We start from the raw sequence: 12955 nt of genomic DNA, 5'->3' as shown, positions 1-12955 counted from the left end.
GCTTCCTTTCTAATTAGGTAGTGCTTTCTAGCAAGCTTGCCCTAGTGTAGAGATTTGGCAGCTTGCAGAAAAACTGAATGGAACATGCTGTTATTCCAGTGGAAATCCTAGGTAAGGTATTCACCATGCATAAGTCAGTGGAGCCCCTGTGTTTCATAGGTAATGAATAACTTCTCATTAAATTCTCATCCATCACAAAGTGATGGATGCTGTGATAACACATCACAGTGTGTGTGTTACTGGCCAGTACCAAAGTACTGTCATGGTATCATGAGCTCTGTGATGCTGGGTTTGCATCTTACCCTTTCTTATTCCCCCATTCCTGCTCACATCATCTGTCCCTGGAGAGCTCTGCTCTTCCACCCACACGGTGTTCTGGTAGGTAATAATTTGTCCATTTTGTAACACCTTCTTTTTCCCAAAGAAGAAGGAACTAACATGAGGGGTTCTGCACTGATTTCAAAGTGGATGCTCTGAATCAGAGTGCACCAAAGTGTGCACTGGTCCCACTGATTCCTAGCACAACCAGTGAAATGTCAATATTTTCTATTACCAGTGTGTTTCTATTATACAGCAATTACATCTATTTTTACGAAGTTGGATATGCATGGAAAAGCAATGAAAAGGAGCATTAGAAGAAGAACTGGTTACAAAAAACAGCTATCCTAATGCTGAGGTTTGCAGTTTTAATGGGTTGAAGCAGCAGTACATTCATCTAAAATAGTGCCATGTGGATGCTTTCCACTTTTTATCACCACATTGTATTATTCCACCACTACCCACCATCAGCTTGTTTTGTGCCTTCCTTGAAGCATCTTGCACTGAGTCTGGTCTCCAGTCTGGTCTCCAGCTCCAAATGGCAATGTTCCAGATTCATCAGTCTGTGTCACTAAGTGTATGATATGAATTTTTTCAAAAGTGAATTCTGGTGAGGAAAAAGAGGGAATTCCTCTGCAGGAAACCATTAATTGCCTTAAGTAACCTCCTAATCTACAGGATTTGAGTTTACAGCTCTGCTGCCCTCAGCCTGTGCCCAACACCATAGTATTGTCATGGGGCTATGCTGTCCATTGCAGGCACATGCTGTAGCCAGGAATGCAGGCAAGGTGGATCAGAATAAGTGAAGGAGTGTGTTTCTGTACATCATTAACTAGTCCTGGCCAGTATTGGGATTATATATTGTTATTAGCATGTACTACCATTAGGATTTCTTGTCCTTGCTAAGAAATGCACATAGATACAGACTAGGTCCACAATCTGAGATTTGAGACCATGAAGCTCAACTGATTTCCTCTTCCCTTTTTATTTTTGCAAGGTAAAGTAATTTGTCTTGTCTCAGTAGGGCCAGGATTTCAACTGAAGACTGAGAGATCTGAGGCAATGTTCAGAGTTAAACCCAAAGCAGTAACAGCTTGGGAACTGTCTGGGTGCTATTATTGGCCCTTTCACTGGCTCCTCCTCTGACCAAGCACTTCTCCATGTCTCTGTTATCACTCTGTTAAGACAGGATTATTCTGCTAAACCACTTTAATACAGGGCTTGGAAAAGGCTGAAGAAAACCCTTGAAATGTTAATGGTAAAACCATGGCAGTTCCCACTTTCTAGAAATGTCCATATATAGCTAAGTTTAGGCAGTCTCCAAGTGGAATTATTTATCCTAGCAGACTGCATGCTCTATGGCTTTCTCCAATGATACTCTGCTCCTCACGTTTACATTCCCAGGGGCTGAATCCTGAAAAATCGGCTTTGAAGAACATGTTGTGACATATCTCGGCCAAGAACTACAAGTCTCCCTGTCCTGGCTTTATAGCCTGTCTGTTGTCAGATCACCTAAAAGGAGCTGAATCCATTAATGCTGTTAATGTTGCAGACTGGCAGCAAGTGGGACTATGCTTTGTGTAATGTGCATACCACACATGCATAGGTGCATGTGCTGCTGATCATATGTAGCCCTTTTTAAAACCTTTCCCCCAGTATTTCAATTCTTTAATATATCTACTTACTTTCAGAAAAAAAAGCGAGAGGTAGAGAAATATTGCTCTTTGTGGGGAAATTGAAACATGGTGTTATGTGAGCTTTTCCCAGTCTCTTTGTAGCTTGCTTGTAGAGCTGAGAGACAGTTTGGAGCTTCTTGTTCCTGGCTGTTTGTACTCCTGCTGCCATTGGCAGAACTGCTGGTCTGGATGGTACTGCCTTTGCCAGAGTGCCTGGTGAGCAGGGCAACTCGCTGGGGTTCAGCCCAGTACAAATCTCTTTGGGAGATCATCTTTTTCTTCTGGCAGCTGCCCAATGACACTAATGCTTTTGTCCCTGTCCCCATTTCCTCCCTGTGACTCTGTCTGGCCTCATGCAACCTGCTCACCTGCTGTCTGAAGTGACCTTTCTCCTGGCTGGTGTGTAGCTCCACCTCTGTTTTTTTCCACAAGATGCTGCCCTTCATCTGGAGTGGGAAAGCTCACTCATCAGCATCTGGATGAAGAGTGCAGAAAGTTGACCCACTGTTGTGTCTCTCGCTTGCAGAACGATTGTTGGCTGCAATGGCTTCCAGTTACCAAGTCGCTTTCTTAGTGACTAGAAGAGTCTTTGAATTTACCAAGCCTGCTTCTGGGGCTGGGCAGGGACAAGTGTAGGCTGGGCTGGTCCCCAAGCACCAAGGCTCTGCAAGGGGCTGTGCAGCTTTGCCTTTGCTGGTAGGATCATTCCCTTCTCTCACCATCAACGCTGAGGTAACCATTGAGCAGCTCTGGCATCACCACTAAGCCATTGCTGAGCAGAAAGGTTAGTGCCAGGAGTAGTGCCACCTGGACACAGCCCACCCCAATGGGCACCACTGGAGCCTCCCTTGGACCTGGCCTGGAGTATCGATCAGATCCAGGGCAATGATATTAGGAGACAGGCTTTTTGGGACTGCCTTCTCTTCCAGCAAGGTTTCTCAATTTATACCAATTAAATAATGAATAAGGGTGATTAGTTTAACCAAAAATATTGTGAGTATTCTTTTAACCATAGAAATCAGCCTCAGTAGCAATATTTTGTAAATGTGGCTCAAAAATAGGCTTCAGTCACCATGTTTGTGTATCATCGTGGCCTGAATTGCACTTGGCCTCCCTCCAGGAATCCACTTGATATCCATGAGAGATTCCAACAGGGAGGGTATCCCGGCTGTGCAGTTGCCACTGACACCACTCATTTGACAAAAGGGATTTTTTCCTACCCTGTTCAAATGAGGGGGATATATTTTATATTTATGGTCAGCAATAACTGGAGAAACATTCTCCTCCTCAGCTATTATATGTGAGTCTGAGCCCTAAAGAATTCTTGCAAGAAGATGGAATTCACTACCAAGTATTTGATTTTTAAGTGGTGTGACTTGACCTACATACCACCCTATAAACCATAAATAACATGCTTAGTAACATCATGATTTTTGTGCTATCATGTTCCCATAGCATGGCTTCAAGGTCATACTGGCTTCTTTTTGTGGTCATCTGACAGGATGACTAAATTCTTCATCAAGTTCTGGTTTGTAGCTGAGTCTTGTGTTTCCTCTTACCCTGAGTTCCCCAACAAGTTCCAAATAATCGGTCGAAGGACAGAAGGCAAATGGACCACAAAGTGGATAGAGGTGCCACCTACCATCTGTCACATATACCTAATGGTCCTTTCTTGTCATGGTAGGAGCTAAATCCTGCTGATGTGCAGATTTCTTCCTGTGGGATATATTATTCTCACGGACCTCTGAGGAAGTGACTACACCTTACAAAATCCAGAAAGAATCAGGACTTCTGCATAACAACCTAATCTCACTTCTGGGGAGTGTGTCTAGTAGCAGGAATTGATTCAAGATGACTAATTAGGAGCACTCGTATCTCAGCTCTCAGCTTGCTCCCCTCTACCACATCTGGAGGTCATCTCAACGGTGAAGAATTCCAAAAATAGAAATTGGGATTCCTTTGTAATTGCCAGTTTTCAAATGTGGGAGTTTCATATTTTCAGATGCACCTGCAGGTTTTCCTGCAACTTTGAAGAAAGCTTGAAATAGACTTCTGTGGCAAAACCACACTGTGTCTTCTTTCTCACCCCTACCTGAACAGGAGGGACTGCTACTTAATCTGCTGAGTCCAAAGCATGGGCTAGATTGAGGTGTGAGAAAATTATGTGAAGTGCCTGTGCTGGTGAAAGCCTGAAAAAAGGAAACAACCCTGTTCTTCTCAGAGAATGTGAAAGGTAAGAAAACAAGACAGCACAGCCGAAGTGATTTCATGTCAAAGGGCTTTAAAATTCTAATCCCAGGGAATCTAATTTCTGGAAAACATGGTGATAAAGACAGAAAGGAGGAAAACATTTCACCAAGTAAGGTGTTGCTCCATCAGCACAGAATGAATACAGTGGGACTCTGTATTCCCACAAGGAAATCAATCCAGCGTGAGATTTCACAACAATGAGTGAAATGGTTTTTAAAAAAAGCTCTTTGGTTTGGGTTTTGGCTTGGGTTTTGTAGGGTTTTTTATGTTTTGTAGTTTTTTTAAAGTCTGCAGGGAGGCTTCTGTATCCTTTAAACAGGCTACTCCTTAAAGAGACTTGACCTCACAGTGAAAACAAGCCAGTGACTTTTCATGGCTCAACGTCTAAATCTTGCCAAGAGATAAACTATTTATAGGCTTAACACCTGACTAGGTGTTAAATAGCTCTGTCTGGTAAATCTTTTGGTGCAAAATTATCACTCCAGATTGAGACTGGACTGAAAACCCAAAGACCTGGAATGCTAGAAAGTATTTGGATAGGATTTAAGACGCATTTATGAAAATGCATTTAACGTGTCATCTCTAAGGTATGTGTAACTCAGCAGGATTAGAGATTTTAGTAATGATAAACAGGTCCTTCACCCGTATGTAAACAACCCAACAGTGATTTATTTAAAAGAAAATCACCTAAGTGTTTAAATACAGCATTAAAACACAAATGGGTTTATCTGCACCCAGTTAGCCTTCTGCAAACTGGATCTATGTTTAACAGCCTCCACTGGATGGTAGCCCCCCTCATTCTAACACAAATATTCCCTTGACTCCAGTATATTTTTTATAAAAGCAGGAGAAAAAAGTATCAAAGCTTGTTGGACTGATTTGCTTGTTTGGAGAAGCTGACAGAGCATAGTTGACCTTAGATATGAGGAGCGGGCAGGTCAGGGAGCAGGACTGTATTCATTTTATAGTGTAATAAAAGTTTAAACATATTACAGCCCTCTTGGTTGTCTTGCATGGGACTACAGGGGTCACAACCAGTTTGCTAAAATATTGAGCTATAAAACAGTCTGGAGTCTCTTCTACTGCAACTCTAATCCTCTAATAAAGAAACGGAGAAATACAGACTGTGTCACTCACAAAAGGGTGGAAACAGAAGTTCAGAAATGTGTCTTATCCACATTTCTCCCATGCAAGCATGTGCTGTAGAGCCATTTCAGGGCAAGATCCACAGTCATTGGGAGGGGGGTAATCTAGCCATAGTCAAAACCCAAATTCTGAAGCCTGAGAATGTGCCTATGTGGTCTGAGAAAAGTGCTAAGCAAGGCCAGTAGGCTGCAATTTGTCCAGGCAGGTTTCTTCAAGTTGGCTCCACCTTAGTGTTGTACGGTTGTGTGGAGCCAGGAGCAAAACAGAGTTAACAGCCAATGATGGAAATGGGAAACGGGGCTCAGGAGACTCAGAATACTTATAGTCACTTTCAGTCCAGTCTGTGCTTGCAGGGGTAATGTAGTGGAGCCATCCAAGTATCTCAGCCCTCTTCTGCGGGCTCAGCAGACCTGCTGTCTGTGGTACATGGTTGGTGTTTGCAGGTCTCAGAGCTTCCTGTGCAAGAGGCATGCTTTAGACCCCATCTTCAATAGCAAGCTGAGCAAGGCAGAAATGAACCATATACTTTGTGAATCCTTTCAGCAACCTCATGTCATCTTGGCCTAACCTAATTCCCAAGCAGACAAGTCTATCAATCAATTGTGGTGATGCTGCTAAGCTGCACTATGCAGTCCTGACTTACTTTCTTCACAAGCAGAATTGTGTTGGTAAGTTGAAGAATTTTGTCCCTTGATATCACCTGGAGGAGTTTGTGCTCCTCGTTCCCAGATGTAAGGCTATGTAGATCCCAGGGTCAAACTGGGATGCTGCTATTATAGAAGAGATCTGGCTCCCTCATCCTCTGCCTACCACTTGACAGTGCTAACCAGGCATGCAGGCTCAGTCCCAGTCGGTGTGACTCGCTACCTGCTGCTCCTGCCATCAGGTGCCAGCTGCAGCCCAGCAGACCTCTGCACAGCTGAGTGCTGGTGACTGGCTGCAAGTACTGGACCCAGCTCAGGAGCAAAGGGAGGCAGTGTCAGTTGCTGTTATTACAGTAAAGGAAACAGCAGGTGCCTTAGAGTAACACCATTAGGCAATTTGTCACTGGTTTTCAGCAGAAAACCTTCAAATACTTTGTATTTAGCAATTTTCCTCTCTACCTTTTGCTGCCCGAAAAGAAAATGAAGAAACACGACTATTTTAGAAGAGTTAGTTCTAACAGTAAGAATGAAGTATGTTGTTAAAAGGATCTTTTGGTGTCAAAGGAACTTTTAATTGTGTTATGCCTCGTGAGGAGGATTTCCATGATGTTGGAGGAGTATATAAAACAACTATCCTTTGAGAGGGAAATCCAGCAGTTCTGACTGTTCAGCCTCCCAGTAATCTCCTGAAATAATAGGAATGCTAATAATCATAATACTTAATAATAGCAAGTATAAATGTCCCATGGTACTAAACTTTAATGAGATCTACTCCCAAATGCTGCATGCAGTGTTCCTGAAAGGCAGACTCGGACCACACAGGTGCCATAGGGAGAGCTGAGCAGAGCAGGGGAGCTGAGAGCCTGTCTGGGACAACGGGAACTTGGCTGGCTCACCGCTAGTGAGAAAGTATCCCAGAGTGGATACCAGTGCTTTCTATAAATAAAGCAAGGGCATAACATTAGGGAGAACGAAGAGCCAGTTAAGCTAAAGGAGAGTTGGCAGCAAAAGAAATAAAGGGCCATGAGTCAATTAGAAGAAAGCATGTAATCAGGGGAAAGAGGTCTTTAACAATATATTCCTGGGTTTAACAGGAGCTGGGGCAACAGCCATGTTGGACACCGTCCCTTGGCACACTGTCATTGCAAGTTACAGCCTCTTGAAAGCCCTCTAATGCTGGAGGTGCCTAAATCACTTAGCACTCTGCCATAGGCATTGAGAGCCTCCTGGGAGCTGCAGGCTCTGCATCACCATGTGCCCAGCACTGCTCAGGCTGAGCAGCTTCATTCTTTACTCATCTCTCAGCTGCATCAAAAGTAGCTGATCACTAACTGATGTCCTAGGATTTAAAGCTGGAGAGCTTCTCACCATGATCAAGAGGCACTGTATTTTAATCATGACTAGAGGAGGGGGAGGCAGTGCTCCATCATCCACATTTTTTACACAGCTGCTTTATTGATAAACAGGCTAGATAACAGACCTTAATCCCCACTGACTGCAAAAGGAACCTGAGCTCCCAGATTTTGAGTCCATTTTGGCTTTAAAACACCATTTATCTTGTCAAGCTAAGCAGTTCTTAAAGCCCCTTACTGTGTTTAGCCCAGATTTCCTTGCTCCTTTTTGATGGCTCTCATTATATTCTGAATGAGGATTGTACATAATGTTTACTAACAACAGCAGGGGACAAGACTTAAAGTTGCAATGAGTCCCTTTTAGTACCTTGCTCCTATTACCAATACTGTACTGTTGTGCTAATTTTTTTTACTAACAGAATAGATGGAACAATGGAGATGCACCAGTTGGATATTGTGGCAGGGGAAGCTTAGCCCTTACCTCACTCTCAATTTTTCAGCTTTGCTACAAGTTTATTTTTCGATCCCTCTGTCATTTCATTTGACTCTACTTCTGCTTGGCAGTTTGTGCTGCCTCATTTCCTCTTTTCCCATTAGTCTTAAAAAAGCTGATGAAAATTAAAAGTTTGATTCGCATTCTGGCACAAAAGAAGTGAAATGCTGCATTGAACAGGGGTATGAGACATTCCACACAGGGACTTGGTAAACTGACAGATTATCCAGTGCCATGGATAGATGTATTAGGTTCCATCAGATCAAGTCCCAAACAATTGAAGTGTTCACACTGGGAATGGAGCGCAGGGGAAGATGTTCATGTAATAACTGACCTCAGTGCCATTGCTAAATCCAACTTGAAGGATTTTACAGTGAGAGCAAAGACCTAGACTGCAGTCTATGCAGGCTGCAGCACTGAGTCTCGTGTCATGGTAAATTATGAAAGTCACTCCTGTCACTGCATGTGGGATGTCCCCCAGAGAGACAGTGAGCACTTTACTCTCCCTTGGAGAAAGACTACAGTTTGCAGCAATTCCCCTGCTCTAATGGACTATGCCTGTTGCTTAAATTTCCTACTGATTGCAATGTGTGTAAATGTGCAAAGACTACCCATGAACAGCCAGAAGAGAGTCACAAAGGAATGAAGCAGGACTAAACCGTGATGCCAGGGCTCTCCTCTCCCAGCACAGTGGAGAAGAATGCTTATGTCTTGATGTGCTTGGTGGTCAGCTCTGCTCTTTGCTGGGACGCAGATTTCATCCTCACTTTAATTTCTTGCCACTTGGCAACAAGCTCTGCTGTGACACAATTGACTTTGACCTCTCTTTAGAAGCAGAGTCTTCTGGAGCATACTTGCACTGCTTTTCAGTGTCTTCCTGGGGGCCTACAAAGAAAATCAGCTTTGCAAGCCAGTAAAGGCACACAGCAAATCCCCCTGTGACTGCATAAAGCCAATTCAGAGTACAATCTCTTTGTCCTAAATCTGGTCAAAATGTCATGTTCCAACTCCTGACCCTCACAGTACAATCATACTCTTTATATGGTGATCCCAAACCTGAACAGGAGTGCGACAGTTTTAGGAACTCCCTGTTTGGTTGAAGTAAACCATGAGACTTCCTGTGAGCATGCAAGGAGCCACCATGACTCAAGGTCCCATCCTGCCACTACCCCCAAGAAGCATAAAGTGGGAAGGCACCTTTTGATCAGGGTGCAGTTAAGGTGCAGTAAAGGAGAAGGTGGTGGGCTAGGCTGGGCTGTACTCACACTATTATGACCAGTGAGGCTGGTAGGACACTGACAGGTGGGTCTGAGCAGTCCTTAGAGTCTCGTATAGTCATGGCTAGGTCAAGCTGGGAAATGCCGAGTGCAGCCCTGAATCATATAGTGCTGGATTTATGCTGGTTTGGGTGCATATTGATTTAAATAAATAGTGAGTTGTCCACACTGGCTGGTGTTGGACAAATTTTGCTACGTACGGGCCTAACGTCCAGAAAAATATAACCGAGTGTGGGGTTTTTAACTGAGTAGAGGGCTTGCTGATCTTCTAGGGCACCTAGGCATTTCAAAGAGGTGCCAAAGTTAGATGATTAAACAACCCTGAAGCTGATGAACAAGAGTAAACATCCTGAGAGGTCAGTGTAGCCCTCTCAAGTTCTGCAGTGCCCAAGGAGGTATCACAGAATATGCTTAGTTGGAAGGGACACACAAGGATAATCAAGCCCAAGTCCTGGCCCTGCACAGAACCATCCCCAAAAGTCACACCATGTGCCTGAGTATCATCCAAACACTTCTTGAACCAGACTGGGAAAGCACAATTTCAGGGTCAGCTGGGAGTTGATCTTTCTCACAGTCATGGTCCTCCAGCTCAGGGCACTGAGACCCCCTTGGTCCATCTTCCATGTTGAAGACAGAGGCAAAGAAAACATCAAACGCCTCTGCCTTGTCTCTGTTTGTGAGGTGACCATCCTCCTCCTGTAATGGGCCAATGATATTTCTACACTGTCTATTGCTATTAATCTCTCTCTATCGTGATTCAGGGTGGTGTAAAGTGATGAGACTGTGAAGTATTGCTCATTGCTCACAGTTACATGGGGCAAATTGAAGCACAGGACCTGGGCAAAACCTGCTTTCTGAGCCACTTGTGGGAAGGTATTGCTCAGCGTTGCTGAGCCCACCCTTTAGTTACATGGGAGCAAAGCTTGGACAGTGGCAGTGAGGTCCCCAGGCACCTTCTCTTAGGTGGATTGACCAAGGCTGACGAGGCAAAACCCTCGCAGAGGTGAGAGTCAGGCACTCTAACCACTAGACCACCAGAGGCCCCATAGGGCAGGAAGTATCTGAGGTAGAATTAACATGTAATAATTGGACATTCCAAACTGGAATTGTCCACAGCTACAGATGTTATTGTTGAAGACTCGGAAGTAAGATTTATTTCCTTAACAGAGTATGTCTTTCTTTTTTGGTTGCATTGCTGATTTTTTGCCTTTTTCTCATAATGAATAACTGCTTTTGGGTTGCTGTATGTACAAAAAAATGCATATTTTTTAAATGTAAAATTTCCTTTGAGGGAAGTCTCCCTATAAAAATGTGTCTTAGCTCAAATTTGAACAGACGTTTTAAATCTACTGTATGCTTGGCTTCCTGCACCCATGACACTGCCTCACCTGGGCTGTCAATAAACCATAAGAAGGTAATTTTCCTGAATAACAGAGTGCCATGCACTCACTTCTCTAGGGGCCCAAACTTGGATCCAAATGACACCAATTAGCTGGAAAAGTCTGGGGTCAGCTTAGCTGACACACGCACTGTGCACTGAGAGGGCAGTGGATAATTTAATAGGTAAGAGTTTGCTTTGATTTAATGAGAAAATGCTGTTCCCTGAGATTCTCTGGCATACATGTGAATAGGCAAAGAGATTTGTCCCACCTCGTGGATGATGGGGACATGAGTGACACCTCTGTCCTCTTCCTCCATGGGAAAATATACAACAGTCAATCAAATCAACCAAAGCATCACTAAAATCATTAATTTCTTACTCTATGTTCACTTGCCTGTACACCGTGAAATGACCTTTGGCTTCAGCAGGCATTTCATCCTTAGAAAAGAATTCACAGCTGACTTTCCCTGTGTAAAGCTGTTAAAGAATCAAGTTACCCAAGGATATGCAGAAAAAGCAAAATGTCATACAGGACTTCCAATCTTTTTGATCTCATACCCACAATATGTAAGTAAGGAGAGCAAGAGCTCATCTCTCAGAGAGGGTTGAAGGTGATAATTTCTCCTCCCCTCCCCTGGGGACCAGCAGAAGGGACTGTCCATATGTTAGTACTGATGATGCTGTCTATCACCTAGGCCATGCCAGGCAAAATCACAAGTCACCTTGGTTGTCTTCATTCCAGACCTGGACTCTCTCTGCTGGCAGGTAGCACCATTGATGTGGGACAAGATGTTTGTATCAGCAAAGACAGATCAGGCAACAGCCTTCATCGTATTTCTTTTGATGATATTTCTAGTTACAGATTTTCTGTGGGGACATAATTAATTCTTTGGCCAAGTCACAAGCTCAATGATGCTGATGTGAATTGAAAGGGAATCAGTTGCATTTGTTGGTGTCACAATAAGGTTAATTAGAAAAGATGAGGGCAGGATGCATCTCCTTATCTCTTGTAGATTTGTCCTTCTCATACTGAATACAGTAATTGTTTGAAAAGTTCTTTAAAAATTTATGAATCGATGATAGGGGAAGTTTAATATTCTGATTTTTATACAGCTTGATTGGTTTCAAAAACAATTACACTACTTGGAAAATTTTATTTTATGAAGCAAGGTCATTCCAGTATTTTTTGCTATTCCAACATTCCTTTTCGGTTCAATATTAAGTTAAATGGAATGTAAAAAGAAATAAAGACTCCACTTCATGTTTACAAACAGATCAAGAATTTGCATCTGGAATCAGACCTTGTAGGAGAAATATCAGCTTGCAGTAATGAGATTTTCTTCCTAGTACCTTTCTTAAGCCTGTTAATAGCAATGATATGTGGTGCTTTGTCGTGGCATACGATCACACAGCTCTGCTCGGTAGTGCATCATAGCAAAGATGAGAAAGGGTTGCGTTGAGACAAAGAAAAGAGTTTCTTTCATTGCTCTGGCATCAGCGGTTTCAATGCCAGAGGGGTTTTGGCCCAAATGTTTACAGACATGACTGTGCTTTGAGATGTTCTGTGTATAAAATGAATGGCTGTTTTTATAAATATGTATATATCTATCTGGGCAGGGCTCCCTATGAAGACAAAGTGGACTAAATACAGATTGAGGGAACATAAAACAGACCTGTCTAGCTTCCTGACAAGTTGGTGCAAAGATTATACTTTAGCACTGCACTCAGGGGCCAAGCAGCAAATATGTTGCATCATATTGCACAATGGCGAAAGGCAGGCAGGCAGGGCACAAAGGAGGCAGGCAAGGCTTCCAACAGGAAGAGTCAACCTAAAAATTACCAACCTGACAGCCTTTAAATTGCACTTTGGAATCACTGTTTAATTCCAAAAATTTGAAATTTTATAGATATGCGAGTCCAGGTTGAAGAATCACAGAATATTCTGAGTTGGAAGAAACCCACAAGGATCATCAAATCCAACTCCTGGCCCTGCACAAGACCAACCCCAAAAATCACACCATGTGCCCAAGAGTATTGTCCAAACACTTCTTAAACTCTGTCAGACTTGGTGCTGTCACCACTTCCCTGGGGAACCTGTTCCAGTGCCCAACCACCACCCTCTGAGTGAAGAACCTTCTTCTAATTTCCAACCTAAACATCCTCTGACACAACTTCAGGGCATTCTCTCGGGTCCTGCCCAGCAAGATTGACATATATTTATCAGTGTAATTCAGAGTGTGATGGTCTCTTGAATTAATCTTCTGGTATTGATGGATGCTAAGCAACTCCTGAAGATTTTCTTCAGGCGAAAAGTTTTTCTTGCCACCTCTGTAGAGATTAATTCAGTGGGCATAACTGTTGGAATACTGAAGAAAGTACCTGGTCTCATAGGTTTTACAAAAAAGAAAGTGAGATATA

The sequence above is a fragment of the Pipra filicauda genome, unplaced genomic scaffold (assembly GCF_003945595.2).
Source record: "Pipra filicauda isolate LSUMZ 115617 unplaced genomic scaffold, ASM394559v2 scaffold27_size4233163_pilon, whole genome shotgun sequence".
NCBI classification, from domain to species: Eukaryota; Metazoa; Chordata; class Aves; order Passeriformes; family Pipridae; genus Pipra; species Pipra filicauda.
This window is presented reverse-complemented; position numbering follows the sequence as displayed.